Below are 15,445 nucleotides of genomic sequence, written 5' to 3'. Positions count from 1 at the left end.
GTTTTTCTCAACACATCTTTTCAACACTTTTTGTAATTCGTTGAGAGAAGCATCAAAACTAGTGCCAAAAATGGAGAAGTCATCCATGAAAACTTCGAGCGACTCTCCAACCATGTCCGAGAAAATACTCATCATACATCGTTTGAAAGTTGCCGGAGCATTGCACAAGCCAAATGGCATTCGCCTAAAGGCAAAGGTGCCATATGGACAAGTGAAGGTGGTCTTGTGTTGGTCATCCGGGTGTATTGCAATTTGATTGTAACCCGAATACCCGTCCAAAAAACAGTAGTATTTTTGACCCGATAATTTTTCAATAATTTGATCAATGAATGGTAGCGGGAAATGATCCTTAGAAGTGGCGGCATTCAATATCCGGTAGTCAATACATACACGCCACCCGGTAACTGGTCGGGTGGCAATTTGTTCACCACTTTCATCTTTGACTACTTGAATGCCGGCCTTTTTAGGCACAACTTGGGTGGGACTCACCCAAGCACTATCCGAAATCGGATAGATGATTCCCGCATCCAACCATTTAATTACCTCTTTTTTAACTACCTCTCGTAGGTTCGGATTCAATCGCCTTTGAGCTTCTCGTGTCGGCTTTGCATCTTCGGTGGTAATGATTTTATGCATGACAATGGATGGACTAATTCCCTTGAGATCGGCAATCGTCCATCCAATAGCTCCCTTGTTTTCCTTTAAGACCTCCAACAATGCTTGCTCTTGGGCCAACTCTAAATTAGAGGCAATAATGACCGGTAAAGTGTCATTATCCCCTAAAAACACATGCTTCAAGTGGCTCGGCAAGTCTTTGAGCTCCAAATTTGGCGGTTCCTCTAATGATGGTTTAGTACCCGAATCTATCTCGGCCGGTAGACCTTCAAATTGATGAGTCCATGGTGGTCGACCTTCTTTCAACGCCATCGCATCTTGCTTTTCCTCTTCAACCCGGAGTGCATAAGCATGTACCTGTTCAGAAAAATCACACAGGCAAATATCCAAACCATCCTCCTCATACTCATGCGGGTTGCATCCGTCAACTATATCTTCCATGAAACACTCATCAACACCATTAGCATTAGAATTGTTAGTAAAAACATTCAAACGCATTTTTCTATTCCCAAAAGTCATATCGACCGTACCAAATCTACAATCGATCACGGCATGAGTGGTGCTAAAAAATGGCCGACCCAAAATTACGTTTTGTTGTTGTTTTGGGTCCGCGGACGAGTAATCCAAGACTAGAAAGTCAACCGGGTAATAAAATTCATCAATTTTAACAATTACATTTTGCACCATCCCCCGGGGTAACTTATGAGACAAATCGGCCAAAACAACCGTTGTCTCCACTCTTGCTAACGGACCAAAATCATATTGGTCATATAAGCCCCCCGGTAAAATGCTCACCTCGGCTCCAAGATCTAGTAACGCCTTAGCCATTTGAAAATTACCAACTTGTATGTTAATCAATGGCGTGCCCGGATCTTGGAGCTTAGGAGGAAGCTCCCCATTTAAAACTGCACTTACTTGCCTGGTTAAATCGACCCGCTTAAGCACTTTTTTCTTGTTTTGCCTTTTTTGCGTACATAGCTCTTTTAAAAATTTGGCATAGGCGGGTACTTGTTTTATTGCATCGAGAAGTGGGAAGTTAATTTTAACTTGTTTAAACATGTCCCACATTTCTTCTTTTTGGGGACCTCTCGATACAATAAAGTTTTTCTTTCCCGGGTCAAGTAAAGCCGAAGGAAAAGGGACTTGACTCGGTTCACCCTCAACTTTTTCATTCTTTTCATTTTCTTTATTTTCACCCACACCCGGTTTGTTAACATTTAATTCTTTTGGTTTTACTGGTGAAACATCATCATCACTATCATTACCCGTGATGTCCTCAACTACCCCTTCAACCAATTCGGGTGACAAATTGGCTTTAAACTCTTTCCCACTTCTTAAAACACTAACATGATGAACATTAACATTACCTCGTGACGTACCATGCGAAGGGTTTACCTTAGTGTCGCTAGGAAGTTGACCCTTGTTTTTCTTCAATTCAGCCACGTCGGTTGCTAATTGACCCATTAGGGTTGTTAGTGATTGGATGCTTTTGTCGCGAACCTCATCCTTTTGCATTCGAACTTCATCGAGTTGGTTCCGTTTTTGCATCTCCATTTGCATGCTCTTTAGCATCTCCATCATCTCGTTTCCACCCGAAGACCCCCTTGTTCTTGACCCATTTGATATTGTCTTTGATAGCCTTGATTGTTCCCGCCTCGGTATCCACCTTGGTTATTGTAAGGTTGGCGTGAACCAAAGTTACCTTGGCTACCTTGAAAGTTCGGGTTAGCTTGATTTGAAGGGTTCCCATACAGAAAGTTTGGGTGGTTCCTCAACCCGGGATGGTAGGTATTAGAATTCATGTTGTTATAATTTCTACCACCCCCTCCTTGACCTTGACCTTGAATTGCATGGACTTCTTCATATTGCCCTTCCAACATCCCTTGGCAATTTTCAGCCGCATGACCTATTTCATTACACAAAGCACAAACATCATAAATTTGGTTAGTAGTTTGAACATTACCATCATCTATGGCGTGCACTTGAGGTCGGGCAATGGCCGGTCGGGCTCTTCTTGATGCTTGAGCTTTCCTCTTTGATGTAGTTGCCATGCTCTCCAAGAATTCCCAATCATCGTTCTCATAATTTGTACCAAAAGTCCCACCGGTAATGGACATTAGATCACGCGCATCTTCGGCACTCAACCCTTCGTGAAAGGCATTCATCAACTCCCACAATTCGATTCCACGGTGAGGGCAATTTTTAATCATCATATTGAAATGCTCAAATGCCTCGTGAAACATCTCACCATGTTGTTGTTGGAAGCTTCTCAACCCCTTTCTTGCGTCGTTGGTCTTTTGGGCGGTGTAAAACTCATCCAAGAAAGTTTGTTGCATCTCCCCCCATGTATATATGGATGCCGAAGGCAAAGTGTAGAACCATTTTTTCGCCTTATCTTCCAAAGAAAATTGGAATAATACCAATTTAATATCATCAGCCGAGAACCCTTGACTCCCAAGAGTGTTACAAATCGAGTCATAAGCCTCTAAATGAAAGTAAGGCTCCTCCGTTGCTAACCCCTTGTACTTTGGTAAACTTTGCAAAGAGTTGGTCCTCACTTCAAATGTTCGCCCTTGATCATTATGAGGAATGACTACCGGTGAAGGGTTTTGAGTGATGACCGGCCTAAAATGTGCTTCGATGCCCCTCACATTTTCTCTAAGGTGTCTCCTTGGTACACCGAATCTACCTCTTGGAGGAATAGGACCCATTGGCCTAGGTACTTGCCCTTGTGGTGCGATTGGTTGTTGAAACTGTTGTTGTCGCATCGGTGGGCGTTGAGGTGGTCTTTGAAATTGTGGTTGTACATTTTGTGGCCGAATTTGTTGCAATGGAATAGGATGTTGCATTGGTGGCCCTTGTGGTCTTGGCCGAATGTGTTGTGGTACGAGTTGTTGTTGTTGTTGCATTCCACCGACACTTGCCATCCCTTGAGATTGACTTTGCACATATCCAAATTCTCCTTGATCACCATAACCCCCGTAAGCATACCCATCCTCATCATAACCCTCAAACTCCTCAAATCCTTCATCATACCCATCTCCTTGAATTCCTGACGATTGCCCAAATGGAAGGTTTGAATATTGAAAACCCGCTTAGTTCGATGGTCTAAATGTTGAAGTAGCATGGATAATGGTCGAAATTGGTGCTATAGTATGGCTTGAATATGACGGACCCGCACCCGGGAAGAAATGGGACAATGGTGGTATAGTAGTGGATGGGTTAAAGGTAATGGTTGGTTCTTCTTGGGTAGTAATGGGTTGTGTGGTGTTGGTTGGTGTAGTGTCATGAGGTGGAGTAGGAATTGTAGTAGAATTTGGTATAGTTGTGTTTGGTGATGGTTGTGTGGAAGTAAGTATGAACGATGAGGTCGTTTGACCCGTTGTAGGTGGAATTTGTGAATCGGCCATGATGTTTCTTGGTGTAATTGGTGAAGTGGGTGAACCAATAATTCTGTTTTCTCGCAATAAAACCCTGTTTTGCCGTAATGTTCTTTCGATTTCCGGATCAAATGACAATGGTGACGCTTTGTGAGAGCCTCTAGTATGCATGCACCTGTAGAACCTGCACACTAAACGCACCAGTGTAAACCCGAAAATAACAAAGCAAAACTAACAAACTGACACACGTTGCGCACTACTCCCCGGCAACGGCGCCAAAATTTGACGTGTTGTCGTAGGTACACGCAAATTTAATCCCAAAAACAACAATAGATAGTGGTAAGAGGGTATCGAACTCAGGGAGTATGTGGAAAATATGTCGATTATATAGCTTTGCAATTAAACTACAATTAACCTAATTTGCAGAAAATAAAGATCAATGATTTAGATTGTTGTTTTAGAAAACTAAATTAATAACTAAGTGCAAATCAAAATTGGTTGTTTAACAGATTAAGAAAACAAAGACCATCTTAGGATTCAGTTTCTTTAAACAATTGTGTGTAATTCCAACTAGAAAGAGTTACATAGACATAACTCGTGTATAGATAATTGAAGTGATAAAAGGGAACAAAGTACTCGGATTATATAAACGCGAGGTTGTTTCCCGATGACCAATTAATCAATAACCAACCCTAACCCTTCCCGTGATATCTCGATTGCCAACGGCACCAAGAACGTACGATTGAGACTAGAAATTGCACTATCAATTAACACGCTACAAGCAATTATGCATACACCATGATAAACAAGCAAACACAAGTTATCATTCTAGAAATTCAGAAATAAACACACAAAAGTTCAAGAGAAACCTGCACCTAAGATGATCACCGAAAGTTTTAGCCACACATAGCTTGGTGAATCATCATAACAAGCAATTCAATGTTCATACAAATCGAAAACACAAACCGAATGTTAGAAATTGTCTAGAACCCAGCCAAGATAGCCAAAATCGCCCCCAAAGTGTTCTCTAACCGACCAATGATGATGATAGGTGAAAAGACACCATCAAAACGGACTTAATGTGGTAGTTACATAAATTCCGCAGACTCCACCGTAACTTACGGCTCCACCGTAAGTTACGGTGGACATGAAATTGTTACGGTGCTACTCTACTGGTTTACGGCAGCCTCCAGGTGAGTTTCAGGTCTACCGTAAATTACGGTAGGACCGTAATTTACGGTGGAGAGCTGATTTTCCTTCTTCGTTTCATCTTTTGCTTCAAACTCGACCCGTTCAACTTCAAACCTTCCAAAGCTGCACTTTTCTTCACTTTAAGCCGCCAAACCGCACCTGAGACATGAGCAACAGTAGTTATCTAATTCGAGATAATTACACACTTAAATGAGGGATAAACTTGTCTTTTAACATCATAAAAGGGTTGTCCAATGGACCACCTGTCAGTCGCGTCCCCCCACCACCCAATATGATCAGAGTGCTTGCAGCTGTTGCTGCATATTACCAGCATAACTCAGTTTTACGGAAACGAGCATAACTTTCTCGTTTTTGATCCGTTTTACCCGATTCTTTTTCCTACGTGATCGTAATTTAATTCTCCATCACACGGAGTTAACATCCGACATCCGGATTAACAAAATTCTAGACTTTTACTTATCACCTTTTTACAAAGTTTTGACCCGTTTATGCATTTATCAAAATTATCTGTTTATTTGACCTCAATTTCTCATGAACCTTATAATTTCAACGTTTTCTATCGTATAAGATTAAATTCATGGATGTCTTGCATCCTCTTAACACAACTTCGCTCAAAAGCTTATTTTGACCCGTTATGGGTAATTACGTATTAAATGATCTAGGACATACAAAACCATACTCTCCGCTTTCATAGTTGACCAAAACATTACTCTAATCAAATAGCTTGTTTCCGAATGACTTTTAAGGTCGTTTGCCCGATATACCTATCAAGGGCATTTTTGTCAACTTTGCTCCATCCATTACAACAAGGGACTTCATTGCATATTTAACCAATCTTACGACATAACTACAACTGTATTCACACGTATCTGGCTCGGATCAAAGCTAAGACCCGTTTTAATACGTCATCCACTAAGATGCTAGTTAATAGCAACGTAATTCCTTTCGCTATTCTCCCTGTGAATTCTTAATGCTTGACAATACAATCATTAGTCGACATCGTCTAATGGTGATAGCTTCACCATTTGACCCGTTAAGTCTAAATGTTCTTTCCGTCCTTGTGTGATTGTAATTATTCCTTATCCCTTCTATGTATCTTATTCTTTCGTTGACTCGTAATCAAAATTACCATAATACCCCTTTACCCCATTTTCTCCTTCAACCATAGTTCTTATCATGGACACATGTTCCGACCCGTATCAATACTTATCGGAACATCGTACTTCATTTATAAACTTACCATATTCATAATCTATACAAGGAATAAGTATTCTACAAGGAGGGTGAAAGCTTAACTTACCTAACATCCGAATATGCTTCCCGTGCGCATTAGTCCCGTTTGACCCGCTTCTTTCCCAAGCTTCCATGTCGCTTATCAAGCATCAACTATCATAAATCATTCTCAAGATAGTTAGCTTGTTCATAATTCATCACACGGATCTTATTTCAGAAATTACCATTCAAACTCAAAACATACTAATCTATCAAATCCAAGCCGAAATCCTTTAAACATTTACACACGTATGTGATTTCAAACATCATTAACAATAACATATCATCATATTATACAAAACCCACTTCATAACTACATTGTTAATCACTTACTAGTGATCTAAGCTCAATTATCTCTAATTTCAGCATACCCTTGGTGTGTGTACAACCTTCTAAACATAAGGTACAACTATTGCATGCACAATCTCCTAATTTCATAATAATTCATCAAATTCTCATACTAATTAACATATATCATTATCACATAAACATTCAAACATATTATCATCATATTTCTTTCAATTCTTCTAACAAGACTCCATATTACTCACATAATACATCAATATTCAATAAGAATTAGACATGGATGATGATTCAACTCATCATTCTCACCATAACTAATATGTTTCACCTCTAAGCATCAAATTAACCTAAATAATGCATAACCCATGTTCTGTATGATGAGTCCAACATATCCTCATGCTCAATTTCATACCAATTCACGATTTACAACATAACCCACTTCGTGGATAATCACCAATCTATAATTTAAGACATACCTTATGATCCCCTCGTGTAGGTGATCACAAATTCGTGTTCGGTTCTGAATTTAAGCTTCGTTTATCCTTCCAATTTGATGGATTAGATGAAGTTAGGGTTTTGGCTTCATGAGAGCTCATGCTCTTTCTAGAACACACAATCGCGTGTGTTTTTGTGTGAAATTTTTATTTATTAGTTCAACTTTCAATTTAACCCACTTTAGCCCCTCAAGTTGTCACTAATTACAAAATGGGCACAACTTTCATTCCTTTAATTGTTTTTAACATTTTGTTAACTTGGTTAAATAACCTATTCATTCATTTCTTGATGTACCATACGAGAACATTTAACAATTATAAACATTCGAATTTTGGGGCGTTACAAGTCTACCCCCCTTAAATGAGGTTTCGTCCCCGAAACCTTTCTCATTTCCATTAAACACTTATTATCCTTTCCCCCTTGCTCCATCATCACGACCACTAGCCCACTTCAGTGACAGTCTTCTATTCTCAAGAACCCATCCCAGAGTTTTTATTAGTGTCGCTTCCACTAATAAAGCTAGCTTCTAACATACTTCATAGCTAATGGTTCATTTATCCTTCTAATACTCGTATATCATGTGTAATATATCATTTTGTTTTCTTTAAACAATTCCCACATCCCATTAGTAACATTCTTTTTCGTTTATTTCCACATTCATCTTATTTTCATTGACCATACGATCTAATTTCGTAAGTTATACATACACATCTAAGTTTAATTTTTGATAAATACATCATAATACTAAGTAACCATCCCTTCTCAATTCATGACTATTTATATATTAACTTCTTTCTAACAAGTCCATTCTTTTCATACTTTACTTTTACATAACATTCTTATTTCCTTGGTCCGTTTGTAGTGGGTCAATATACATACTTCTTCGCACTTATTATCGTACTTACATTCGTATGATCCGTCATAACAGATCTACTATTTCCTAGTCACATATACAGGCTTAACTCCAAAGTTAACATCATTCTACGTTTCTTATAGTTATTTGTACTGTACATACTCTCACGTTACCTTCAAATCATCCCATTCCTTTTACATTACTATTACTCTCATATCATGCATTACTTATTCTACTTACGTAAATGAGCCATTCCAGTTCATCTTACGAGTGTTTAATCAATACCCAACATTTCCGTTCAAAACTTTTGAGATTTACTTTTTAATGATAAAATTTTTCTCCTTATGTTGACTGTTGAAAGTCAAACATCACGTACCACACCCTACCATACTTATTCAACATGAGTTAAATATGTTACTAACCTCGTTTTCATTTCACAACTCAACGATCCGTAAACCAGGTCAATCTGCTTCTTCACGAATACTAACCGTACTAGGCCAGCTTTCATTCATCCTTGTAATGGGCTTCCACTCATGCACATTCTTTCACCAATTCAATTGGTTCGATCACATTCATAATTCTACCAGTAACATCTAAAAAATCGGCGGTTAGCACCTTTCATTCAAACATTTTTTACATCATTACCTTATTCTTGCCAAAACTTACTCTCCCCATTCATACTTAGACTATTGTCCGAGTTGTAGCCCGTCATTCATTACGACTCCTGAGAGTCGACTACTAACACATCTAACACATAACATGTTTAAAGCTTCTTTCTTTCGTTAAAATTTAGGTTTGCGTGCCAAACAATATGCTCACCTATAAGTATAAACTTAACAAATCAAATCATTAAATATATCGGGTTTGAATGCCGATTACCATTTGGCCCGCATGACTCATTCGTTTCTTTATCCCTTCTTACCTACAAACATATTTGCTCATATATATATATATATACATACATACCTTTATTCACACATATTTATATAAGTTTAAGACATAACTTGGATAATTTTCGCTTTTAAAGAATATTTACTTGCTTAGTCTGTAATTACTTACATATTCAAATCTTTTCATTCTTATCATTCATTATGTTTCAAACCCGTCGCGGTTTATAATATCTCATTCATACTATTATTCTTTCTTTGTTTCGAATCCTTCTCACAGATTCTAACATATCATTCATGCTTTCATTCCTTTCATGCTTCGAATCCGTCTCGCGGATTCTAACGTATCATTCATGCTTTCATTCCTTTCATGTGTTGAATCCGTCTCACGGATTCAAACATATCATTTATACATCTCATTTTCTTGAATCCGTTTTACGGATTCAAACGTTCCATTCATGCCTTTCATTCCTTGAATCCGTCTCGCGGATTCTAACATTGCATTCACATCTTTCATTCTTTGAATCCGTCTCGCGGATTCAAACATCTCATTCATATATTGTTGATCCGTACTTTCTTACGGATTCAACATTCTTCATTCTTATCACTCATACTTTTCACTCTTACGTAGTGCTCTCAATTTCCTGAGATTCTTACTACCCATTTCACCCGCACGCCCATCTGCTACCCAGTTCTACCGGACATACCTGCGATAATTACCACAATCTCACGAACGTCATATGCTTCTTGCGTACTGGCCAGGTGCGCAATCCACATACTAGTTTCATGCCTTCGTGTAATTATCGCCTTATGTCCGAGAAATGGGTTTCAGTTTCGTGCAAATCTCTAAAATTTCCCAAAGACCATATCATTGTCTTTCGTTTAATAATTGCCCTCCCAATGAGATTTCTTCCTTTTTCTTTTAACATTGGTGCCCATACATATTAATAGTGTGTACCTGGGGTTCATTAGTCTATTTGTATCCATGCCAGCCTTAGTATTCATCCTATTCTGTATCCACGGACCATCCTCTTCAAACTCTTATCCTTACCTTGCACATACAAAATCGTTAGTTTCTTTATTCACAGGCATAAGCGCATACTTACATTCGCTTCTACCCTTGGATCTTGATTGAGTCTTAGCTTGTACGGGCTCCTTATCACAAGAGCACACATGTTTGAGTTCAAGTACTTACCTTCTGGTGCTTGATTCTCTCAAACCAGGGCTCTGATACCAACTTGTAAGACCCATAAACGTTTTTGACAAAAAGTTGCAGTGGAAATTCATACCATAAAATTCCTTTCATTATAAACGTCTTAACTTACTTGAAGTTTATTTAAAGTGACACTTTTACAATGAATGCATCAATCGAACTCATTTACGAAATAGAAACATAAACTATGTTTACTAAATTACATATTCAAACATTCCCGTACAATCTATCTTGTGACTCGGTCTTCGATCGCTACTTCTCGTGATGATAATCCGCGGTTCGTACATCCTGCACTCACCACAAACATTCAAAGCATTAGCACACATTATATATATAAACAAGATTCATCCTCGTTTACTTTTTCACTTAGTTATCTCTTTACATTTAAGCATTCCATCTGAGTATATAATCCCTGGTGAGACTTCCTTACCATACCTGCGTTGCACCTCATTCGCAATGTACACTATTAATAATGTCGATACTCAATCGTATTGAAAACTTGCATACAACCATGTATACTTACTTGCTTACATGCATACATACGTACCCACATACATACATACATACTTTCAAGCATAACTACATACATGTATACGTTAATACATAACTACTTACATACAAACAAACAATCTTACATACATACATTCATACATACATACATCTCCTCAAACATGTCTACATCTCCTAAAACATGAAATAAATCAGTTATACTTAATTTATAAGCATTTAAAAACGGTTTAAACGGGTTCGCATTACACATACATTAAAATATTATTTTTTTGTAATTCTGATGCCCGTGGCGTCGCGCGACAGCAACTTGCCTCCTCCGTCGCGTCGTGCCACCACCCAAAATTATCAGAATGCTTGCAGCTGTAGCTACATATTCCCAGCATAACTTAGTTTTATGGAAACGAGCATATCTTTCTCGTTTTTGATCCGTTTTACCCGATTCTTTTTCCTACGTGATCGTAATTTAATTCTCCATCACAAGGAGTTAACATCCGACATCCGGATTAACAAAATTCTAGACTTTTACTTATCACCTTTTTACAAAGTTTTGACCCGTTCATACATTTATCAAAATTATCTGTTTATTTGACCTCAATTTCTCATGAACCTTATAATTTCAATGTTGTCTATCGTAAGAGATTAAATTCATGGATGTCTTGCATCCTCTTAACCCAATTTCGCTCAAAAGCTTATTTTGACCCATTATGGGTAATTACGTATGAAATGATCTAGGACATACAAAACCATACTCTCCGCTTTCATAGTTGACCAAAACATTACTCTAATCAAATAGCTTGTTTCCAAATGACTTTTAAGGTCGTTTGCCCGATATACCTATCAAGGGCGTTTCTGTCAACTTTGCTCCATCCTTTACAACAAGGGACTTCATTGCATATTTAACCAATCTTATGACATAACTACAACTGTATTCACACGTACCTGGCTCGGATCAAAGCTAAGACCCGTTTTAATACGTCGTCCACTAACATGCTAGTTAATAGCAACGCAATTCCTTTCGCTATTCTCCCTGTGAATTCTTAATGCTTGACAATACAATCATTAGTCGACATCGTCAAATGGTGATAGCTTCACCATTTGACCCGTTAAGTCTAAATGTCCATTTCGTCCTTGTGTGATTGTAATTATTCCTTATCCCTTCTATGTATCTTATTCTTTCGTTGACTCGTAATCAAAATTACCATAATACCCCTTTACCCCATTTTTCTCCTTCAACCATAGTTCTTATCATGGACACATGTTCCGACCCGTATAAATACTTATCGGGACATCGTACTTCATTTATAAACTTACCATATTCATAATCTATACAAGGAATAAGTATTCTACAAGGAGGGTGAAAGCTTAACTTACCTAACATCCGAAAATGCTTCCCGTGCGCATTAGTCGTGTTTGACCCGCTTCTTTCCCAAGCTTCCATGTCGCTTATCAAGCATCAACTATCATATATCATTCTCAAGATAGTTAGCTTGTTCATAAGTCATCACACAGATCTTATTTCGGAAATTACCATTCAAACTCAAAACATACTAATCTATCAAATCCAAGCCGAAATCCTTTAAACATTTACACACGTATGTGATTTCAAACATCATTAACAATAACATGTCATCATATTATTCAAAACCCACTTCATAAATACATTGTTAATCACTTACTAGTGATCTAAGCTCAGTTATCTCTAATTTCATCATACCCTTGGTGTGTGTACAACCTTCTAAATATAAGGTACAACTATTTCATGCACAATCTCCTAATTTCATAATAATTCATCAAATCCTCATACTAATTAACATATATCATTCACACATAAACATTCAAACATATTATCATCATATTTCTTTTAATTCTTCTAACAAGACTCCATATTACTCACATAATACATCAATATTCAACAAGAATTAGACATGGATGATGATTCAACTCATCATTCTCACCATAACTAATGGATTTCCCCTTTAAGCATCAAATTAACCTAAATAATGCATAACCCATGTTCTGTATAATGAGTCCAACATATCCTCATGCTCAATTTCATACCAATTCACGATTTACAACATAACCCACTTCGTGGATAATCACCAGTCTAGAATTTAAGACATACCTTATGATCCCCTTGTGTAGGTGATCAGAAATTCGTGTTCGGTTCTGAATTTGAGCTTCGTTTATCCTTCCAATTTGATGGATTAGATGAAGTTAAGGTTTTAGCTTCATGAGAGCTCCTGCTCTCTCTCTCTAGAACACACGATCGTGTGTGTTTGTGTGTGAAATTTTTGTTTATTAATTCAACTTTCAATTTAACCCACTTTAGCCCCTCAAGTTGTCACTAATTATAAATGGGCACAACTTTCATTCCTTTAATTGTTTTTACCATTTTGTTAACTTGGTTAAGTAAACCTAGTCATTCATTTCTTGATGTACCATACGAGAACATTTAATAATTATAAATATTCAAATTTTGAGGCGTTACATATACACATTTAACTCATTTGATTTATTATTGTACTATAAGTGATTTACAGATTTAATGCATTACAGTGGACACTATGTTTAAATTTATTTATCTCAAGATATATATTGTACTATAGGTGATATACACATTTAATTATTATTCAAGTTTGTTTTTTAGTTATTATTCAAGTTAGTTTTTCTGTAAAAATTTGCTTTAGTTATCTTTTTTCAAAAAGTTGAATAGATTGTTTTGTTAAAAAAATTTCTTTCGACATTCTAGTATATATTTTGTTGAAAATGGATTTGTCTTTAAAACAAAGTATTTTTTTAATAAAATAACCGATAAAAGTGTTGGTACCGTATATGAAAGCGTGACGAATCTAATATGTCACACCCCCAAAATCCCACACGCGGAGTACCACCGCTTGAGGGCGTGACTGACCAGGATCAAGCCATCAATCATATCAAACCATAGCAATTAATATTAGAAGTAGTTAATGTAAGTCACCATGACATGTTTGATGTTCAAAAATCAAATACTGTTTAAGTAGCGGAAGCAACATAAAGTAAACCCAAATTAAGTTATAAGTTCAATAATGTTCATGATCCATCTGCCACAACGACCTGCTCCTTCCTTGTGCAAGCTCCATAAAGTACCTAAGGTCCTGCAAGGCATGCAGCAAATAATCAACAAACTAGTTGAGCGAGTTCACAGAAAGTAAGTTCATAACATGCATAAGTATAGCTGGTGGGGGCTTCCCATGTTTATCCTGGCTAATGAGGGCTTCTCATTAACGGTACTTACTAGACTAACTTCCGACCATGTGTTCTTCTTTACCGAGAACAGGAAAACGTACAGGGTCACGTAGGCTTTACGTGACGTGCCCTTCCCCGAGGACAGTGGTACGCGTGGGGGCTACGTAGGCTTTACGCAGCGTGGCCTTCCGACCTGGAAGCCAGTGAATGGTATTGGGTTACGTAGGCTTTACGTAACGTGTCCTCCCGACCCGGGAGACATATGGCAAATATACCGGGTTACGTAGGCTTTACGTAACGTGTCCTGACTATCCTGAGGACGATGGTCTATAGTCTGGTATATGCGTAAGTACAAGTAATTCCTTTTACAATAACATATTCAATCCAATTCCCAACCCGGGAATCCCATGCCTTGGCTGTGTGAACTCACCTTGGTTTGCTCGGCAGATACACAAAGAGTACAGTTAAGCTAGTAAATGGTCAACCACGTCCTATCATGGTTATTAATTAAGTCAGGTTCGTATATAGCACGTTTGCATCACGTATGGTATCAAGTATGATCATGACAATTCACATAAACGTATTAGCAGTACAAATCATGTAACGAGTCCAAGTAATCGGCCCAAACAGATAAGCAGTCCAATTAGCAGTCAATCGAATTGGGCCCGTGACAAGGTAGGCCCAAATCAGTGTACGAGTAGCTAGTCTCGAGTCGCAACGGGGATCTCGAGTCGCAACCGGAGATTACGAGTCGCAACAGCCGGTTACGAGTCGCAATGGTGATCTCGGTTCGTCATGGTCTGGTTACGAGTCGCAACGGGACTCGCAACCGTGGTTACGGTTCATGCTGTTGTGGTCTCGAGTCGGGATCATGGGGTTTCGACTCGCAATCTGAGTCGCAACCGTGTGTAACTGATTTTCCTGATTACCTTAATTACCAACAACATTTACTCCGTGATTTCAGCAAACATATTCAGCAGTTTCGGAACAGATCAAACACAGAAAATTAATCAGTTTTCATATCACATTCAACCTGTTCATATTCATCATCAAGAACAACAATCGGACCAACCTACCACCCTAGACCAAATCAGTTATTATCATGTAACATGCCATGGAATTTCGAGATTATAATATCACAGCCGGTTTAATCAACAACATCAGAACTAATCATCATATAGCCAAACCTACATGCAGCCGTTTTCATGTCAAGTAACCATGTAGCCTAATCATACATGTTAATCAAGTATCTAATATCATCAACATGATTATTATAAGCACACACAACAAAACATCAACAACCAATAATCAAACACTAACCGATCGGATTGAACAAAAGGGAAAGTGAGCCGAGATACTTGATCCGAGTGAGGGTTGTTCGCCGTCGGGTTCCGAGCAAGCCGAGAAAGGGAGAGAGCAAATAGAGTTGTGTGTGTGTTTGTGATTTTCAAAAGTGGTAAAACAAACCCCTAGTCCTGGT

The 15,445-nt window shown here is 38.1% G+C and overlaps 1 non-coding gene across 1 annotated transcript; it reads left to right on the top strand.

Moving 5' to 3' along the window:
* Positions 1-2,796: 2,796 nt before the first annotated feature.
* LOC118490035 lies at positions 2,797-2,902 on the top strand. Its single transcript, XR_004888043.1, has one exon. It is a non-coding gene; the product is annotated as a small nucleolar RNA R71 (small nucleolar RNA).
* Positions 2,903-15,445: the final 12,543 nt, after the last annotated feature.

Source organism: Helianthus annuus, chromosome 2 (genome assembly GCF_002127325.2).
Source record: "Helianthus annuus cultivar XRQ/B chromosome 2, HanXRQr2.0-SUNRISE, whole genome shotgun sequence".
Lineage (NCBI taxonomy): Eukaryota > Viridiplantae > Streptophyta > Magnoliopsida > Asterales > Asteraceae > Helianthus > Helianthus annuus.
The sequence above is the reverse complement of the archived record's forward strand: the minus strand, read 5'-3'. Positions and strand labels throughout refer to the sequence as shown.